The 21,228-nt window shown below is 47.8% G+C and overlaps 1 long non-coding RNA gene across 1 annotated transcript; it reads right to left on the minus strand.

Annotated features, from left to right (window-relative positions):
* Nucleotides 1-273: 273 nt before the first annotated feature.
* LOC309531274 lies at nucleotides 274-12,259 on the minus strand. The gene is made up of 3 exons (XR_014219187.1): nucleotides 12,197-12,259; nucleotides 1,121-1,329; nucleotides 274-634 (listed from the first exon to the last, which is right to left on the minus strand). It is a non-coding gene; the product is annotated as an uncharacterized lncRNA (long non-coding RNA).
* Between the last annotated feature and the right edge of the window lie 8,969 nt (nucleotides 12,260-21,228).

The raw sequence follows: 21,228 nt of genomic DNA on the forward strand, positions 1-21,228 counted from the left end.
TAGACGAAAGGGTTTTCCGTTTTTCAATGCGCTTCGCAAGACGAAAACGTCTTGCGAGTCTTGCAATTTTTTTTGCTTCCCCCCTTTTTCTAAGCCGCTAATCCGCTAAGCCTTTAATAGCCGCTAAACCGCTAATAGCCGCTAAACCGCTAATAGCGCTAATCCGCTAAGCTGCTAATAGGGTTGCTTCGCAAGACGAAAAAACCGCTAGACGAAGAGAATCACGGAACGGATTATTTTCGTCTTGCGAGGCACCACTGTATTGTATACCTTTTTTTTACTGTTCTTCGGTTTTTCAATTGCATCTTGTATTTGCAAACCTTCCAGGGGGGTTAGGTTATGGGCAATACAGAAATGTAAATAAACAAGCACCCAGTAAATTTAAGTTCCAACTTGTCTAGCACGGTTTCTAACAGCTGCAGTACAGATGCCTCCAGAGCAGTGGTGTCCAAACTTTTTTCAAAGAGGGCCAGATTTGATGAAGTGAAGAGCTTTTTTAAGGGTTGAAGTTGTTGAGCTTTCTGCAGCCAATCAGAAGCCGCAATTTAGTTTTTGAACGTTTTGGAAGTTGAATGGACCTCCGGAACGGATTCTATCCGACTTCCAAGGTACGACTGTAATGCCTCTTGCTTATCTGGACAGAGGAGCGTGTTGAGAAGGTAGCCAGCTGAACAAAGATAACATTTATATTAATTTCTCCCTCAACCTTTGCTTCTGGCCCTTCCCAGGACTGGTATGTGACCTCTGGATGTTTGCCCAGATGCACCCGCTGGGCTGATAAAGTTTCCCCAATCTTGTGCTATAGCAAACATGGTGTTGCCATGGCAGGAATGGTGGACAGGAACAAAGTAGCCCAGGTATGATCAGGTGAGGAGCAATCGGAAGAGAGGTGGTGTGGTGTTGGAAAACACCACTGCGTGTGGCTAAACTATACCAAGCAGAAGCTCAATAGTAAAAGTGCAAGGAAGCACAAAGAAGCACCCACACTTGTGTTTGTGTGTGTTTGTGTGTGCTGCCATTTCAGATCTTTCCCAAAAGTCATAGAATCATAGAGATGGAAGGGACACCAATGGTCATCTAGTCCAACCCCCTTCCAATGCAGGAATCTCAACAAAATCACCTGCCACAGCTGGTCATCCAACCTCTGCTTGAAACCCTCCAAGGAAGGAGAGGCTACCACCCTCCAAGATGGCCGTCATATCTCCTCTTAGCCTTCTCTTTTCTAGGCCAAACATACCCAGCTCCTTCAACCGTTCCTCATAAGGCTTGGCTTTCCAGACCTTCGATCATCTTGTCCGCCCTCCTCTGCACACATTCCAGTCGGATCTTCTGTTCTGGAAAAAGAACAGACAAAAGGAAGAGAAATCCTGGGATAACTGCATGCCCCATAAAACCCCTGTAAGGTTTCCCTGTAGGGAAAGTGCTTTGAAAGGTCCGCCTGGAAGCACCATTCCACTGATGTCTGTAAAATCCCCTCCCCTTTTGCTCGGCTAAGAATTTTATTTTACAGGCTGCGCCGTCACACACCAAGTTCCTGTTGTCATCTTTGTGGCTTGATCTTCGTCCAAGGAACTCCATTTCGGCCTGAGGCCCTTTCTAAAAACTTCACAAAAACTGTGTGAGGTGGGTTAGGCTGAGAGAAGTGACTAGCTGAAAGTCGCTCAATGAATTTCATGGCTCTGGAAGGATTTAGATCAGGGGTCAGCAAACATTTTCAGCAGGGAGCTGGTCCACTGTCCCTCAGACCTTGTGGGGGGGCCGGACTATTTTTTTTTTTGGGGGGGGGAATGACCGAATTCCTATGCCCCACAAATAACCCAGAGATGCATTTTAAATAAAAGCACACATTCTACTCATGTAAAAACACCAGGGAGGCCCCACAAATACCCCAGAGATGCATTTTAAATAAAAGGACACATTCTACTCATGGAAAAACACACTGATTCCCGGACCGTCCGTGGGCCGGATTTAGAAGGCGATTGGGCCGGATCCAGCCCCTGGGCCTTAGTTTGCCTGCCCATAATTTAGACCCATCCTCACCAACCAAATTCACTACATTGCTCCGGCCCTCTTTTGTAGGTTTCCAAATGCAGTGAATTATGTATGATGTTCTGAAGCGCTGATTTCTGCTCTACAGAACATTAAATATATATATATATAAATAAATGCTATAAAAGCTTTCTATGTAGTTTCAGGCATGGAATTATCTATCCATTTCCGCTGCTCTGTTCCTCTATATATGCAAACAGGGTTGTATTTGCCATGGTAACCAATCTACTGCTATCAAGAAGTCACTGGAAAATGCATAATAGATGCTGGACTTTGTCTCGGAGTACAATTAGATGGAGCGTGGACAAACCTGCAGAACAAGGAGATCTAAAAATAGCATTTATTTAAGAATGTGCTGGGTGTAGGGGTTGCCTCAGCATTGTAATCAGTTGTGTATTCACACTCACTGTCGTGTGCGTATTTTTAATTTAGTTATTGCATTTCATAGATTACCTACCCATAAGCCACTCAAGGTGGTGTAACACATACCAATTTACTAGCGAAAGCCCCAAAATTGGATAAAAGTCATTTAAAAACAATAACAACCCTTCTACAATCTCTCCTCCCCCTTTGCCGCCTGTAGTAGCAGCAAGACGCATGGGAACTGTGTGCCAGGGATTTTGACGGGTGGGTGGGACAACCTGCTTGTCAATCCATGTGACATCATAATGATGTCAGCCCCTGGCATCTTTGTCAGCCCTGCCCACTTGCCAGCTTTGACCCGTGAGGCTGATACTGGTAAGGATCTCTCTTTACCGGGCTCAGCTGGGAGTCAGAATCTGTTGCAAGTCCTACTGTCAATGTACTACATAACAGCCAGAGATCTGTTCAGGGAAGTCTTTAATGTACGACATATTAGTGTATTTTTTTTATTTGTGGAAGCCGCCCAGAGTGGCTGGGGAAACCCAGCCAGATGGGTGGGGTACAAATATTATTATTATTATTATTATTATTATTATTATTATTATTATTATTATTATCATCATCATCATCTAGCAGCAGATGCAGATGTAACTTCTGCCCACCTCTAATTCAGGTGCATACTCCCATTTGATCCTCAACAATCTGAGCCAGTAGCCTTTGTGGTTAAACCTCAAACTGCCCCCCCCCTCATATGAATTTGTTTAATCCCTCATTGTAAACCTGTCTATATTGGTGGCCATTCTGTGTAGAACTTGGAACTGGTAGTCCTTTGAAAAAGTCCTTCCTTTGCAAAAAAACACACCCCAAAAACCTTTCAGTGAATGACTTCTCAGATTTTGATGGGTTTTCTCTTTTAGCTGCTTCTTTAAAGGTAAAGGTAAAGGGACCCCTGACCATTAGGCCCAGTCGTGGCTGACTCTGGGGTTGCGGCGCTCATCTCGCTTTATTGGCCGAGGGAGCCAGCGTACAGCTTCCGGGTCATGTGGCCAGCATGACTAAGACGCTTCCGGCGAACCACACTGTTGTTGCTGCTGTTTTTAATTTAAAAAGTTCAAAAATGAACTCTTAAAAACAGTCTCTGAAATATCATTACTTAGAGGAGGTCAGGTGGAATCTACACACATATAAAAAATGGCTGTGGAAATGCTTTAATTTTTTATTTTTTTTAAAAAAAGCATTGAATTTGCCATAGCTCACAGTTGCCATCTAGTGTCCCATTTGTACATTGCACTTTACAACACATTTAAAACGTCTTATTTGCAGCTCAGTCTTATATATAGCTCAGTCTTAAGTGACAAAGGGGACGTAATCTCTGAACTTTCGGTTTTATTGAATATTATGAGAAAGAAATTTACATTTCTTGCGACGCCCATTTTGCCTCTGGCCCCGCCCACCAGCATGAAGCCGCTGGAAGGGAAACCCGGAAGGGAATGTGGCCCCTGGTCCGAAAAAGATCCTTCATCTCTGCTGTGTGTTCTCTGCAATCTTTCAAAATTACCGTATTTTTCGTCCCATAGGACGCACCAGCCCATAGGACGCACCTAGTTGTTGGGTTTTTTTGGGGGGGGGAAATAAAGGAAATCCCCCCCTTTATTTCCCCTCCAAAACCAGGTCGGGGAATCTGAACCAGGTCTGGGAACATCGGGATGGCTGCGCTCTGCCTCCCCGCTGTCCCCCGAGCTTGTGGGGCTGCCTGATGTTTGCCCGAAGCGCGGGGCGCTCTGCTTCAGCGCTCCCCACGCTCCATACAGCAGGCTGCTATCCGCAGCCTGGGGAGCCCTGCGGGAACTCCCGCGGGCTCCCCAGGCTTGCTGATAACTTCCTGAAGCCTGGAGAGCGAGAGGCGTCAGTGCGCACCGACCCCTCTCGCTCTCCAAGGTTCAGCGAAAGCCTGCATTCACCCCATAGGACGCACACAGATTTCCCCTTCATTTTTGGTGGGGGAAAAGTGTGTCCTATAGGGCGAAAAATACGGTACCTTTCAATACCATGTCTCTCTCTCCAGATGATGAGTGGGCAGATTCTCCTGCCCGTGTTGTGTCCCTAGGCAATTTGCGTAGGTGTGTGTGTTTGTCCTTCTCTGATAAGCTGATTCTTGGTCTTTCACCTCCTTCCCTCTCCTTCCTGTCTTTGGATTCCTGGTTGCCAAGAATTCGCCGGGTACTGTTTCTTTTGCAGGAGTGCATTACAAAAGATCAGGTCTTTGGGGTTTCTAAGCTTCTAGATTCAAGTCTAATTTTATTTCCGAAGAGGCAAACACCTGATCTCAGTGTGAAACTTAAGGGAAGGGGGAGGGGGTGCGAAGAGAATAAAGCAATTGCCGCATTTCTTTTTTACCCGTATAAATAAACCATAGCATTAAACAGGTCTCTAAAAATAAACAGCTCTCTGGCAAATTCTCCCAGAGAAAGGAATGTGCCCTACTTTGCAGTTTGTTGCCCAGATGTTTACAGAATGAAAGGCTTTTGAGAAAAGACCGTTTTAAAAATTACTCCCAATTAGTTTCATTTATCTGTTTATGAACAGCACGCACCCTTAACTCGAAGGTCCCAGGGTGGAAATACACATGGTCCAAAACAGAATTATTCAATAAAATTGAACAGTGTAGAACAAAATGCAGAATTCAGCTGCAAACAAAACAACATTCAGCATAGCAAATGTACTTATTTATTACAAGATTCTAATACCACCTTGCTTGGGGCAAGCCCATATGCAACTGGGCATTTTAATGTAGAAAGAAGGAGAGTAAAGGGAGAGAGGATCAAAGTTCATAAAAGTTTCCGTGTTGTAAATAAAGCAGATAGAAATGTAAATTTTCCTCCCCCTAGAACCTGGTCTAAGGTTGACCGATTTGCCCTAAAACCAGCCTGTGCTTCTGAAAGAATGTGGTCTTGTTCCAACCAGTCCACTAATTTGTCGCGTAGGTGGGCAGCGTACAATTTGCTAATGATACTTAGGAGGCTGATTGGCCTGTAATTAGCCGGATCTGATCGGCTCCGTTTCTTGAATAAAGGGATGATGATTGCTAATCCCCAGTCCTCAGGGATAGTGGCCAATTGATCTACGCAGGTAAATAGGGTAGCTAGCACAGGGGCCCACCATTCAACATTAGCCTTAAGGAGTTCCGGTGTAATGTTGTCTACGCCGGGTGCTTTTCCAGGTTTAAGGGATTGGATGAGCCTATAGATCTCTTCAGTTGCTACTGGGGGCCATTCGACGCCAATATCACTCGGAGCTGGGGGCAAGGCCTGCAGATGTTGACCTCCTAGAACCAATTGGGCCTACAGTTGTAGGTACACGTGGCTTCCAGCTTGCTGAATCTGAAAGGGCCTTTTCTGCAGTGGCTCCCCATTCGTGGAAAGTTCTCCCCAGGGAGGTTTGGCTGGCACCTTCATTATACACCTTTAGGTGCCAGGTGAAAACATCCCTCTTCAACCAAGCCTTTGGCTGATGGACATAAATATGTTGTAAGATTGGGGATTATTGGTTTGTTATTGTTCTTATTTTTACTATGTATTTTGTGGGTTTTGTATTGCAATTTTAAATTGTGAACAGCCGCACGGAGACCTGCGGGTGAAGACTGGCATACAAATTTAATAAATAAAAAATAAAACTAATAAGATCCAGGCCTGGTCATTCAAACATGTGCTGCAATACAGCTGTGCCAGCACCACCATGAGTTATGTGACCAGAGCTCAGCCCCACATAATCAATCACATGACAAGTTGCACACACACCATTTGAATAGCAATGCCCATCAACTGAGGGGGGGGCAGCCCTTTCAAATATTTTATTGGGGGGCAGAAGACCCCTTGGTCCCTAGGATTTGGCTCCTATGGACCAGGCACCCCCAAACTCGGCCCTCCAGTTGTTTTGGGACTACAATTCCCATCATCCCTGACCACTGGTCCTATTACCTAGGGATGAAGGGAGTTGTAGTCCCAGAACAGCTGGAAGGCTGTGTTTGGGGGTGCCTGGACCAGAGAAACATATGGATATGCATTATATCTGCTGGAGGGTGTGCCTGGGCTGGCTGCCTCTCTGCCAGCTCACTCAGTCAGGGCCCTCCCCCTGGACACTGAGCTGTGTTGGGAGAAGACCACTGTTGTTGTTGTTTAGTCGTGTCCGACTCTTCGTGACCCCATGGACCAGAGCACGCCAGGCATAATAATAATAATAATAATAATAATAATAATAATAATAATAATTTTATTTATACCCTGCTCATTTGGTTGGGTTTCCCCAGCCATTCTAGGTGGCTTCCAACAAAATATTGAAAACACAATAAAACATCAAACATTAAAAACTTCCCTAAACAGGGCTGCCTTCAGATGTCTTCTAAATGTCAGCTAGTTGTTTATTTCCTTAACATCTGATGGGAGGTGTTCCACAGGGCGGGCGCCACCACCGAGAAGGCCCTCTGCCTGGTTCCCTGCAACCTCACTTCTCGCAGTGTGGGAACCGCCAGAAGGCCCTTGGAGCTGGATCTCAGTGTCCAGGCTGACCAATGGGGGTGGAAATGCTCTTTCAGGTATACTGGGCCCAGGCCATTTAGGGCTTTAAAGGTCAGCACCAACACTTTGAATTGTGCTCGGAAACATACTGAGAGCCAATGTAGCTTTTTCAGGACTGGTGTTATATGGTTAGATGAACCAGCTAGCTTACGTAGTAGCAAGCAAGCAAGGCTTCTTCTGGTGCAATAGCTCAGGAGGAATAGCCATGGGACACTTGCCCTCAGCACCAGATTCCTGAGGTGACCACCTCACACTCCCCAATATCAGTGCCAGCCTTAGACACTGAAGTAACTTGTATTTTTCTCCATGGGCATATTTTCAAAATCTCTTCTATGACTAATGGGTGCTGCTTTTCCCCTTGCAAAGCTGAGGCTCATTTTTAGTTCCATGCTTAAAAGCTTTTGGGCAACTTGCGATTTCTGTCTTTGCTGAGCTGCAGGGGGACGTTTTAATTCAGGCGGAGAATCTAGGTCAGCTGTTCATAAAAATAACTCAAGTGTTCATTGAACAAAAGGTACAAGCCTCCAGCAGCCCAGAGAGGTTATTTCCCCCCCTCTTCCCTTTCTTTTTAAAAAGGTTTTGGATATTATCAGCTCACAAATTTGACACCCAATTCATTGCGCGCAACTTTTCCTGTGAATGGGACTGTTGAAGGAGCTACCAACTCAATGGATGTCAGTGGAAGCCTTTTTTTTTTTTAAGAGTTGTTATTAAGGTTAATTGGGTTTTTCCAAATGAGCAGAAAAACAGTTCATTCATTTCCAGGAAGAATGGAAAAATTGCAGCCACAGCCAAAAATATTTCATTCATTCACACTACACGAAGCCTCAGTTCAGATTGTCAATGTATATATACTGTACTTTGTTCCCTGTGTGGGACTAAAATGAGGCACAATAATGGAAAATAAGTTTTGTTTGAATGTTTTCATTTTGGGGAAAGATTTGTGGAAGGGGTGGGGTCTCTCCTAGTAGTTCCACCAGACTTAGAAGTGCTGGAAATGGTGGTCAGCGACAGGGCTTTCTTGGTGGCAGCCCCTAAATTGTGGAATTCCCTCCCTCTCAGCTTCCTATTCCTCAGCTGTTAAGGTCAGTTCTCCACATTTCCATATCAGCCGGTGGGTTGTTGTTTTTTAAAGCCCTCATAAAAATTCGCCCGCATTTTTGTGAGAATTTCTCCTAGCAGACACATTTTTGTATGCCATTTTGCCCGATATCAGGGCCGGCTCTAGCTGCTTTGCTGCCTGAGGCAAAGGACAAAATGGCGACCCCCGATTCTGACAGGCAGTTGAACCTTACTTCAACACAGTTGAAGGGGCTGCGTCTTTCGGCGGGCCTAAGGACAGCAGGCCAGGTATGGCAGGGCAGAGCAGTCTGGCTTAGGGGACTGAGGGAGAATGGTGGTGACTGGTGCCTATTGGGATTGGTATGGCAGAAGACAGGAAGCCTGACAGTAGGAGATGAAGCCAGAGCCCATGACAGGCAGAGCTGTCCCCTGACTGGTTGTGTGTAAGAAGGTAGGCAGGTGGGGCTGGTTCAGGGCAGGCTGGGGTTGGAAGGGCACTGCAGTGGCGTAGCGTGGGTTCTCAGCACCCGGGGCAAGGCAAGTAATTTGCGCCCCCTAACCCGTGGATTTTAGCACTCGAGTCTCTTCCGCGCCCCCCCAGATGTTGCGTCAGGTGCAGCAGGCCCCCCTGCACCCCCCACGCTACGCCACTGCTCCCACCACAAGTCTTCAGGACAGCCATCCGAAGGCTGGCGCGGGGAGAAGGTATCTCTGCCCCACCGCCAGGCTTCGGAGCATCCTTCCGAAGGCTGGCGGCGGGAGAAGGTCTCTCCGCCCCACCGCCAGGCTTCGGAGCAGCCTTCTGAAGGCTGGCGCGGGGAGAGGGTCTCTCCGCCCCACCGCCAGGCTTCGGAGCAGCCTTCCGAAGGCTGGCGCGGGGAGAAGGTCTCTCCGCCCCACCGCCAGGCTTCGGAGCATCCTTCCAAAGCCTGGCAGCGGGAGGAGGTCTCTCCGCCCCACCGTCAGCCTTCGGAGGAGGTCCGAGGACAGTGGGGTTCCTGCTTCCTCGAGGAGGGCCGGCCAAACGCGCCCCCCCAAATGTTGCGCCCGGTGTGGCCGGCACCCCTGGCACCCCCCACGCTACGCCACTGGGGCACTGCCCCATTTCCTCAAACGGAGCTGCCTCTGCTGAGGGGAAATGGTGAGGAGACTGCTGCCACCCCCCAGCACATGCCACCTGAGGCAGCTGCCTCGCTCTGTCTAATGGTAGGGCCAAGAACAAACCCCTGTGTTGCAGTAAGAACCAATCACAACTACTAATATTTAGTAGAAAATATATATGGTAATACCTCTGTGAACATCCACCTTGTCTAGTGTCCATTCCAGTGAACGGCTGCAGGAAACCTGGAAGTACCAGAACAGGTTACTTCCGGGTTTGCCACTCACGCATGCGCAGAAGCTCTAAATCGCGCTTCGTGCATGCGCAGAAGCACAAACCACTTCGTGCGTGTGCGCAGAGGCAGCACTTTGCCCTGCGTCCTTTACAGCTAGCGGCCGGGGCTCCGGAACGGATCCCATACACAAAACTGTAATAGAATAATTTTATCATTCAGATTATAGGAGTAAGCCAATCAAAGTTTATATGTACAATAAAAGAGTGGTACAGTGGTACCCCGCAAGACGAATGCCTCGCAAGACGGAAAACCCGCAAGACGAAAGGGTTTTCTGTTTTGGAGGTGCTTCGCAAGACGAATTTCCCTATGGGCTTGCTTCGCAAGACGAAAGCCCATAGGGAAATCTCCGGGGACCTGTTTTAAATTGCTGGCGGTCGGGAGCAAAGACTTTCGCCCACAGCCGGCCTTCAGAAGAGGTCCTGGACCTCTTCTGAAGGCCGGCGGGGGGCAAAAGTCTTTGCTCCCCCCGCCTGCCTTCCTGGGACAGCGGAGACTTCTCCGCTGCCCCGGGCGATCTTAAAATGCTGGCGGGCGGAAGTGAAGCGTTTGCTGCCGACCCCCAGCATTTTAAAATCTCCCCGGGACAGCAGAGAAGTCTCTGCTGTCCTGGGCGATCTTAAAATGCTGGCGGGCGGGAGCGAAGCGTTCGCTGCCGACCCCCAGCATTTTAAAATCTCCCCGGGAACGCTCGGAAGCCGGGCGGGGGGGCGGGAACACCTGCCCCCGCCGCCGGGCTTCGGAACGCCGCTCCGAAGCCGGGCGGGGGGGCGGGAACACCTCCACCCGCCGCCCGGCTTCGGAACGCTGCTCCGAAGCAGGGCGGGGGGGCGGGAACACCTGCCCCCACCGCCGGGCTTTGGAACGATGCTCCGAAGCGGGGCGGGGGGGGCGGGAACACCTTCTGAAGGTGGGCGGGGGGCAAAAGTCTTTGTCCCCCCTGCCTGCCTTCCCAGGGGCTTTTAAATTGCCCCGGACAGCGGAGAAGTCCTCCGCTGTCGCGGGGCGATTTTAAAATGCCGCCCGCCAGCATTTTAAGATCGCCCGGACAGCGGAGAAGTCCTCCGCTGTCCCGGGGTTTTTAAAAATGCTGGGGGTGGGAAGAAAAGCCCTTGTCCCCCCCCCAGCCTTCAGACGAGGTCGGGGGACAGACTGTCCCCGGACCTGGTCTGAAGGCGGTTTCCCTAGGAACGCATTAATTGATTTTCAATGCATTCCTATGGGAAACCGTGCATCGCAAGACGAAAAAACCGCAAGACGAAGAGACTTGCGGAACGAATTAATTTCGTCTTGCGAGGCACCACTGTAGCGAGGACCGTCAAGCCATGTGTTCAAAACGGATGTCTAAGGACAGTCTCTCAACAGTCTTTCAAAAGTTTTAATAGAAGATTATTGAGAGACTTTACTTTTGAAACTTTTGAGATGATTGGCTTACTCCTATAATTTGAATGATATCATTATTCCACTATATATTTTCTACTAACTAACAGCCTATGTGTTTTGTTTGTATTATTGTAATGGTAGGGCCAGCCTTGCCTGACACACACATTTTTGCATAGCAATTTCCCCACATATAATGCATTTTGGGATGCTGTTTTTTTTTAAAAAATCATGTGCATATTTTAAGGCACACTTTACCCTCATGTATGTATTTTTTTTTTACACATTACTTGCCTGGAGAAGTGCATCGCAAAATTCAGAGGAGTGGAAATGTCAAAGGGCAATTTGTATTTCAGTTCAAACAATGGTATGGAAAGGGTGAATTTGGCAGGTCCATCTTTATATGCAAGCTGAATCAAATTACTATCTCTATTCTGTCATTTATTTGTTTTTTTTGCCATCTTTCGCCAAAATATTCCTTCTGAGAAGCAGAGCCAGATCTTCAGGAGGCCAGGGCTGCGTAGCTATGCTTTCACTACCAGGGATAAATTGTTACCCCCTTTACAGTGGTACCTCGGGTTACAAACACTTTGGGTTACAGACTCCGCTAACCCGGAAGTAGTACCTCGGGTTAAGAACTTTACCTCAGGATGAAACAGAAATTGCGTGCTGGCGGTGCGGCAGCAGCGGGAGGCCCTATTAGATAAAGTGGTACCTCAGAATAAGAACGGTTTCAGGTTAAGAACGGACCACCAGAACGAATTAAGTTGGTAACCAGAGGTACCACTGTACTAAATACACTGTGCATGATTTGTAAATGTGTAGCTCAGAAGAGGAATGCTGTGCTGCAACCACATTTTAAAAATATGAGGCAGTATCTGAATAATTCGTTCCATCAGCACAAGGATTTCTGCTTGTACAATGGAACTTCCTCTCCCTCCACCCACTAAACTTGGCCTATATCGGTTCCAGGGATTCTTTCCACCAGAAATCCTTGATGGGGAACAAGTTTGTTGGATATCATTGCACATAGGATGAGGAATCATATGACGTTTATAGTTCCAGTATTTGCTATCCTTTTTTTCCCTTTTTTCCTTTTGTTTTATTCAGGCTTAGACATAAAGTGGTTTGTCTTTTAGGCGGATATTGGGAGGAAGCAAATGTTAAGAAGAGTCTTTTGTTACTGCTGGGCACTGGCAGAACGAAATCAGCCCTGAGTTGGTAATCCCTTCCCTCTGTCATGTGCTACAATGACTACATTGTGTTCTAGCAAATGGGCAGGCCAAACAAACAAACAAACAAACATCTTATTAGCTTATTTCAGCAAAAGTATCAATATTTGGCGAATCATAAAAACAGAATTCTAAATTTAATTACCGTAGGTCTTCCAAGTGTGTCCTTATTCGACACTTCCTGCAAATGGTAGCAATGTCCAAAGCAGTTTTTAATAGGACCCATTCCCTAATGAGGAGAGACTATTATTATAATTATAATTATAATTATAATTATTACCACAACATTTATTTCTCACCTTTCCTTTACATTTTATCCTCACAACAACCCTGTGAGGTTGGCAAGACTGGCAGTAGAGACTGATCTGGGAGAGACATGTTTTGTTTCAGCTGGGGCTGCTGCAGATGCAACATGGCATTTGTTCTCTCTGCGCTCCTTCCAGAAGTCATTCCTTCTCTGGCCACTGCTGTGGATACACAGCCTGACTGTCTTGTCTTCAGCCACTGCTGTTTGGAATTCTCTTGCACACTACCTCTGACTGTGGAGGCAGAGCATAGCCATCTACGTGGGGCTGCCCTTGAGACTGACCCAGAAACTCCAGCGGGTGCAGAATGCCGCTGCGAGACTCCTTACGGGGTCCTCGCCATGGGATCACATTCACCCGGTGATATACCAGCTGCACTGGCTCCTGGTGGAGTACAGGATCAGGTTTAAGGTGCTGGTTTTAACCTTTAAATCCCTATATGGCCTAGGACCCTTGTACCTACAGGACCGCCTCTCTTGGTATGTCCCACGGAGGACCTTACGGTCTTCAAATAAAAACATCTTGGAGGTCCCGGGCCACAGGGAGTTTAGGCTGGCCTCAACCAGAGCCAGGGCTTTTTTGGCTGTGGCTCCGATCTGGTGGAACGCTCTGTCACAAGAGACTAGGGCCCTGCAGGACCTGACATCCTTCCACAGGGCCTGCAAGACAGAGCTGTTCCACCAGGCCTTTGGCGAAGGCACAGTCTGACCCCCTCCTTTGGTAATCCTCACAGAACTCTAGCCTAATGGTTGCCATTAATTTGATTTTGATTTGATTTTAGAATGAATTGATTTTAGAATGTATTTCAATTAAATGATTGTGATTTTATGTAAGCTCTGTTATTTTTACTGTTGTTAGTCCTCTGAGCCCGGCTTTGGTTGGGGAGGGCGGGATATAAATAAAATGTTGTTGTTGTTGTTGTTGTTGTTGTTGTTGTTGTTCTTCTTCTTCTTCTTCTTCTTCTTCTTCTTCTTCTTCTTCTTCTTCTTCTTCTTCTTCTTCTTCTTCTTCTCAGGGTTAGTAGCCATGGATAGCAATATCTTCCCTGACCCTTATTCACTCTGTGATCCCGAACTACACTTGCCACATGGGAAATCCATATGGAAGCTGTCACGTGGCGCAAAGATGTTTTTTGATTCTTTTCTAAAGGTACGCAAAAAAGTTTGCAAATTGCAGCACGTGGCTTGGGGTGAGCGGAGCACGTAGGTGCCATTTGACCACCTTTGTCAGCTGCAGCTGGGACTCACGCAGCATATGTTCCATCGCATGAGAGGGGTCATGTGACCGGACCTTGGCATGAATTTTCCCACTCGGCATGCAAGCATTGTAATTTTTTGTGCTCTTTTGTTATACAAAATGACACCATGCCTCTAGACTATTCTATAGGCCAGCATTACTCCACAGCCCCGCATTGTCAGCGAGAGCAAGGGAAATTATAAAAAGGTAAAGGGTAAATGGACCATTAGGTCCAGTCATGGCCGACTCTGGGGTTGCGGTGCTCATCTCGCTTTATTGGCTGAGGGAGCCGGCGTACAGCTTCCGGGTCATGTGGCCAGCATGACTAAGCCGCTTCTGGCGAACTAGAGCAGCACATGGAAATGCCGTTTACCTTCCCACCAGAGAGGTACCTATTTATCTACTTGCACTTTGATGTGCTTTTAAACTGCTAGGTTGGCAGGAGCAGGGACTGAGCAACGGGAGTTCACCCCGTCAAGGGGATTCGAACTGCCAACCTTCTGATCGGCAAGTCCTAGTGTTATGTACGGAGTTGAATAGGATCCAAAATTCAGAAGTCTGATTGGTCCTAGAACAATAGGATTCAGAATACAGCAGCCTGATTGTTCCTAGAACAATAGGATCCAGAATGCAGCATTCTGATTGGTCCATAGGAGCCACCCAATCCAGCTCCAGGTGGAAGTGAATCCGCAACCTGATTGGCCTACAGGAGAATCCCGGAATTAGCCAATCATGTGGGGCCGATTGTGTAAATAATGTATATAAATAATAATAATAATAATAATAATAATAATAATAATAATAATAATAATTTATTCTTTATACCCCGCCCATCTGGCTGGGCCTCCCCAGCCACTCTGGGCGGCTTCCACAGAAACCAAAAATACAGTAAAATATCACACGTTAAAAACTTCCCTGAACAGGGCTGCCTTAAGATGTCTCCTGAATGTCAGGTAGTTGTTTATCGCCTTGACATCTGCTGGAAGGGTGTTCCACAGGGCGGGCGCCACTACCGAGAAGGCCCTCTGCCTGGTTCCCTGTAGCTTTGCTTCTCGCAATGAGGGAACCGCCAGAAGGCCCTCGGCGCTGCACCTCAGCGTCCGGGCAGAATGATGGGGGTGGAGACGCTCCTTCAGGTATACTGGACCGAGGCCGTTTAGGGCTTTAAAGGTCAGCACCAACACTTTGAATTGTGCTCAGAAACGTATCCAGAATGCAGCAGCTAGACTGATGACTGGGGGCAGCCGCCGAGACCATATAACACCGGTCCTGAAAGACCTACATTGGCTCCCAGTACGTTTCCGAGCACAATTCAAAGTGTTGGTGCTGACCTTTAAAGCCCTAAACGGCCTCAGCCAGTACAGTGGTACCTCGGGTTACATACGCTTCAGGGTACATACGCTTCAGCTTACAGACTCTTCTAACCCAGAAATAGTATCTCGGGTTAAGAACTTTGCTTCACGATGAGAACAGAAATCATGCTCCGGCGGCGCAGCAGCAGCAGGAGGCCCCATTAGCTAAAGTGGTGCTTCAGGTTAAGAATAGTTTCAGGTTGAGAACAGACCTCCGGAACGAATTAAGTACTTAACCCGAGGTACCACTGTATACCTGAAGGAGCGTCTCCACCCCCATCATTCTGCCCGGAGACTGAGGTCCAGCACCGAGGGCCTTCAGGGGGTTCCCTCATTGCGAGAAGTGAGGTTGCAGGGAACCAGGCAGAGGGCCTTCTTGGTAGTGGCGCCTGCCTGTGGAACACCCTCCCACCAGATGTTAAAGAAATAAACAACTATGTGACGTTTAGAAGACACCTGAAGGCAGCCCTGTTTAGGGCAGTTTTTAATGACTGATGTTTTAATGTATTTTAATCTTTTGTTGGAAACTGCCCAGAGTGACTGGGAAAACCCAGCCAGATGGGTGGGGTATTAATAATAATAATAATAATAATAATAATAATAATAATAATAATAATAATAATAATATCTGTCTGAAAGCAATACTTTCCACTCATGAACTGGATGTAAGCAATGGGTGGGTACTTGCCTCAATGGCTATGTTCTGCCTCTGAATGCCAGCTGCTGGGAATTGCAGGTGGACAGAGTGCAGTTTCTTTTCTTTTTTTGTTAGATCGTTTTTATTAAGTTTCCAATAAAAGACATCCAATTAACATATCATAATATGTTATCATAATATAACAATCATAATCCAATAAAAATAAAAAACTAAAATAAAAAGGTTGAATTATCTTCTGAATAGTAATTATTAATTTTACGGCTTCCCACAGAGTGCAGTTTCAATCGGGTCCCACTTGCAACCTTGCCAAAGGCACCTGTTTATCCACTGCCAAGAGCAGACATCTGCCCTAGATGGGGCACTGGCCTGATCCAGGAAGCTCTTCTTATGTTCTTATGTCCCCTAAGCAAGATGGCATGGGGAAACAGTCTACCATTTGGAAGATTGCTGGGGAAAGACTGCAGAGAGGCTTTGGATAAGTGGGAAGCCGAGTTCAGGGATGGAGAGCTGTGGTGGTGCTTCTCTGCCAGCAGCAGTTGCACCAGGGCATGCGGCAGAGCAGGTGGTTCAGGGAGCAGCAGCGGCAGCAAGTATGGCGGTGGTGGGAGCAGTGGCTATGGCAAGAGTGGTAGGGCAAGGCGGCACTCCCCATTTCACTTCCCTGAACAGGGCTGCCTTCAGATGTCTTCTGAATGTCAGGTAGTTGTTCTTCTCTTTGACATCTGATGGGAGGGCGCTCCACAGGGCGGGCGCCACTACCGAGAAGGCCCTCTGCCTGGTTCCCTGTAACTTGGCCTCTCGCAGTGAGGGAACCGCCAGAAGGCCCTCGGAGCTGGACCTCAGTGTCCGGGCAGAACGATGGGGGTGGAGACGCTCCTTCAGGTATACTGGACCGAGGCCAGTATATTACCTGAAGTGGCAAAATGGGACACCCAACCCATACTGGGAAGCCATGCCTCGGAAACGTATAATAGGCCAGCACGAATCCTTTTGTACTAGTAGTGGATCTGGGGCAGCGTGTCGCCCAGAGAGTCCTTATCAATGCAGTTATCTGGCTGGGAAAGATCTGGAATGCTTCAACATTCGGAAGACGTCCACCGACGGATTGTGGTCCCTAAAGAAGGCCCTGAGGAAACAGAGGCTGCCTCACATCCACCAGAGGATGTGGGGGCTGATGAAGAGGAGGAGGAGGAATTGTCGAGAGCAGTTGCTGAGATACAGGCCCCAAAGAGCCATCTGGAGAAACTTGATTCTGGGACAAGGTCCAGTCTGGACAATGGGATGAGCGAAGAGACCAAATTTGAGTCTATGGACAATTCCATTGCTGCTTGCAGAAGCCAACTTCCTAGTCACTTCCCGGGAGGGGGACCCCTCAGGCCGGCTGCCCCCAGGGGCCAGGACCCTCACGCCAGGCTCAGAGATCCGGCAGAGCAGTACTTGCTCCAGTTCCTGAAAAGGGGGTGGGCAGGTTTGTTTGCGGCAGCGCAAGCCCCTCCTCAGCCTTTTGCACTGCTCCCAATAGATAGCACCCACCCCAGGCCTTGCTCTCCAAGGGGACCTTCTGCACCCAGCTTGTGTTTACATTCCTTTTTCTCTACTCCCACCCCCTACTCCTCACCCGGAGACACTAACTTAAAATAAAGATTTACCTGCTAATGAAAAGAAAAAAGACCCCTACTGGCTCCACAAGTCACCTGGTTCCTCCTAGGTTGACCAGTGATGCTTTTTTCCCTTGCCACTGTCAGGAGGGCACTGTGGAGCGACAAAGCTCAGACCCACCAGTTCATTCAGTTGTTCAGCTGGTGCGGATAATAAGTTTTTTGGCTGCGAATGGCAGATCCTCTGGTATGAGCCCATACCTTACAAAACCATAGAGACCAGTTGCTTGAGAGATGAGTCCGAACCCTCTTTGGCTATTGAGATACATTGGCTCAACCCATAAGCTTCAGGGTTAAGGAAGTATGGGGGAAGAAGGTGAACCCACCAAATTTTCAATTTCTGAAATAGATATGTGAACCGAAGCCCAGCCCCCCTTTAAGGCAGCACAGCAGGGAGTTGGGTTTGCAGGCAGATAAGCACAGAGGGAGACAGATGCATGGATGGGATTTTCCACCCAGCAGTCACAAGACGCTTACTGGGGCAACCGAAAAGCAAGAGAAAACAAAGCTAATGCCTAATGATAGCAGCAGTCATATTGTGCGGCAAAACTTTGGAACGGTTGTCAGGAGTTTGCTGAATTTTTATTTTTGTAAAAAACCCCAACCAACGACGTTATTGCCTCAACAGATTTGCTGACAGACTACTGTACACTTATTTACATAGGGCTGCTTGTCACAAAAGATTTATCCCCCAAAGGACTTTGCAGAAGAGAGCCTTCTGCACACACACAGTGTACGCACCAGTGCTCTGGCAAAGAGGCACTGACACGACTGATGTGGCTCTTTATCCACTGCCCACACAGTGTGCCTGCAATACTGTTTTGCCCTGTCAGTGGAGAACCTCTGGTCTAATCCAGCCTGCCTGACCCCACCAGGCGATTTCTAGCCAACTCTGCCCTACCACCAATAAGGTGACACCATTTTGATCTGCCCCACAACTTTCAGTCAGCTCTGCCCTGCTACTTCCTTTGTGCCAGGCCTACTGTTTTGTGGGTGAGGGACTGACTATTAAACCACTCTGAGAAGTGTAGCTCTCCGCTGTAAACTGCTATAATAATAATAATAATAATAATAATAATAATAATAATAATAATAATAATAATTTATTTATACCTCACCCATCTGGCTGGGTTTCCCCAGCCACTCTGGGCAGCTCCCAACAGAATATTAAAAACACAATAAAACATCAGGCATTAATAGTTTCCCTAAACAGGGCTGCCTTCAGGTGTCTTCTATAAGTCAGAAAAGGGGGTGGGCAGGAAAATGTTGACAGCTATGCTTCTGGGTTAGCGGAGTTTGTAACCTGAAGCATTTGTAGCCCAAGGTACAACAGGCCCAGGAATACCATGTTGTAAATTAAAAAAGACATTTTCTTTGGGGGGGGGGCATTTATCTAAAAATGTAAACTGGCTTGCTTAAGCCCTGCAGTTCTCTTCATTGCTGTCACTGGTCGTCTTCAGAACATCTCTCCAGCTTCAGACATACCTGGAAGGGAAAAAACCCCAGGACAATTAGTGGGATAACTACCATCTGGCAGCATCACCTCATTTGGCTTCTTCCTGGTGACTTCATCTGCTAACTTCATCCATTCATGAATATTCACCAGTTTCCTTTCTCACACACCCTGTTTTGTCTTTCACATATCACATCAGCAAACACCAGTCACCTCAAAGCCTCCCATGCCCTCACACATACAACATTAAAAAAACCTTCCCTATACAGGGCTGCCTTCAGATGTTTTCTAAAGGTTGTACAGTGGTGCCCCGCAAGATGAACGCCTCGCGAGACGAAAAACTCGCAAGACGAAAGGTTTTTTCGTTTTTGAGTTGCTTCGCAAGACGAATTTCCCTATGGGCTTGCTTAGCAAAACGAAGCTTGCCCCCGCACCCCGGACCTCTTTTGAAGCAAGGGGCGGCGGGGAGAAGATTGCTTCTCCCCGTTGCCAGCCCCGCAATTTCCGGGGACAGAGGGGAAGGCGCGCACGCGCCTTCCCCTCTGCCCCCGGACCCCTTTTGAACCAAGGGGCGGCAACGGGGAGAAGCGATCTTCTCCCCTCCACCCCTTCCCTTGCTTTAAAACAGGTCCCCTCTGTCCCCGGACGGTCTCCATAGGAACGCATTGATTGATTTTCAATGCATTCCTATGGGAAACCGTGCTTCACAAGACAAAAAACTCGCAAGAAGAAAAAAACTTGCGGAACGAATTAATTTCGTCTTGCGAGGCACCACTGTATAGTTACTTCTCTCCATGTCTCGGGGGTCAAATAACCTCCATACGCTCCAACATTTCCCCAGTGAAAATGGGGACATCCTAGGGAAAAGTGGGATCAAATCAGAAACCGTGACGGCTTCTGTAAATCTGGGACCATACTTGGAAAACAGGGACACTAGGAGGGTCTGTGGCTTCAATCCACAAATATAGCCACTGGCTTCTGTTGACTGGCTTCTGAACTTCAGCCAGCTGAGATCCACAAACATCAGTTTGCTTCTGCAGCATTCACTGGCTTCCAAATGCAAACGCCACCAGCTTCCACCCACCAACTCCTGCCTGCTTCCATGAGGTCCATCGCTAGGCACCAGCCAGCTTCTGACGATGGTTATCAGCAGCCTTCAAGCCACAATCTCCCACTCAGCAAGCGAACTTGCCCTGTTATCACACCGCAGCATCCCATTGCCGGATGATCACCTCCTTCCATTCACAGGTTCACCTCTTCCAAGTGGAAGGAAATTGGGCACAACTGATGGTCACTGTCGTTGCCAGCTTTGTCCTGCTGGGGAGGGAGAAAAATGTCTTTCTCCTTGGCCTGCCTTTTTATCAACTCAGCTGCCAAGTGCAATGGCAGCAGCTTGGCCTTCATCTCTTTGGGCATCGCAGTTGTGGGAGCATCTCAGTAGCAATTTAACTGTCTGCTTGTTTATTATGGAAAGAAATTACAGCCCACTCTTCATCTACCCTGATAACGGGCCGGGGGACATCATAAAACTGGGGCAGGGCATGTTTTCCAGCACAAGGGCCACATTCCTTTGCAGGGAACTTTCCAGGGGCCGTATGCAATGACACACAGAGTGGGTGTCATTCCAGCTTTGCAGAAGCCAGAGGTTTCCATGCTCCCTATAATCTCTCAATCCAGTTAAGCAAGAAGCATCATCACAGTTGAAGGAAACTTTCCAAGCAGGCATCAACATACCCAAGGAAGAATCTATGCTTCCTGCCTCGTGACATCTTAACCCACATGTCAGACCCATCCATTGGCATCCTGGCTTTTCCCAGGTTTATCTTGTCATAGTTCCCATCAGAAACTCTGTCTGAATCTGAAACTATGTTTGCTGAGCATATCGCTCTGTGACTTTTGAACTCACATGTCCGATCCAATCATTAGCATCTTGGCTTTTTCCGTGTTTGCCTTGTCACTGTCATCATCACCAATAGGTGCCTTTGCCAAATACCCATATTGCCTCCCCCTTTTGCTTTGCCCTGAGCACTGGTACACCTGACCATCTTCGTGTCAGACATCAGCAATCTGGAAGACCCAGGCACACATCCTGCATGAAAAGAATGGTTATCAGACATAACGTCACACATCCCTCCAACCTTCCCACCACCCCCTATGTTAACATCACAACAGAGTAAGAAGAAGAAGCCATTTATAATGTCGCTTTCGTTCTTCTGGATGGTTTCACTCTGTTTGCAGCCTGAAACAGAACAGCCATGCTGCATCAGCTGGGCTTCTCGACCTGGAATGAAAAACACGTTAGACATCACAACGTTCATAGCCGTCAACTGTCCCTTATTTGGTGGGAAAGTCCCTTATCCCAGCGCTTTGTCCTGCTGCTGTCCCTTATTGATGATGTCCCTTAAATTTCCTGGGTTTCAAAGGAAGCAGCTCCTCTCCCTCCCTCCCTGCCAGAGGAGGGAGGCTCCAACTGTGTTTCTTGGCTGCGTTGCTCACCCAATAAGGAGTTTAAGAA

The sequence above is a fragment of the Podarcis vaucheri genome (assembly GCF_965113315.1).
Source record: "Podarcis vaucheri genome assembly, chromosome: 1".
In the NCBI taxonomy this organism is placed as follows: domain Eukaryota; kingdom Metazoa; phylum Chordata; class Lepidosauria; order Squamata; family Lacertidae; genus Podarcis; species Podarcis vaucheri.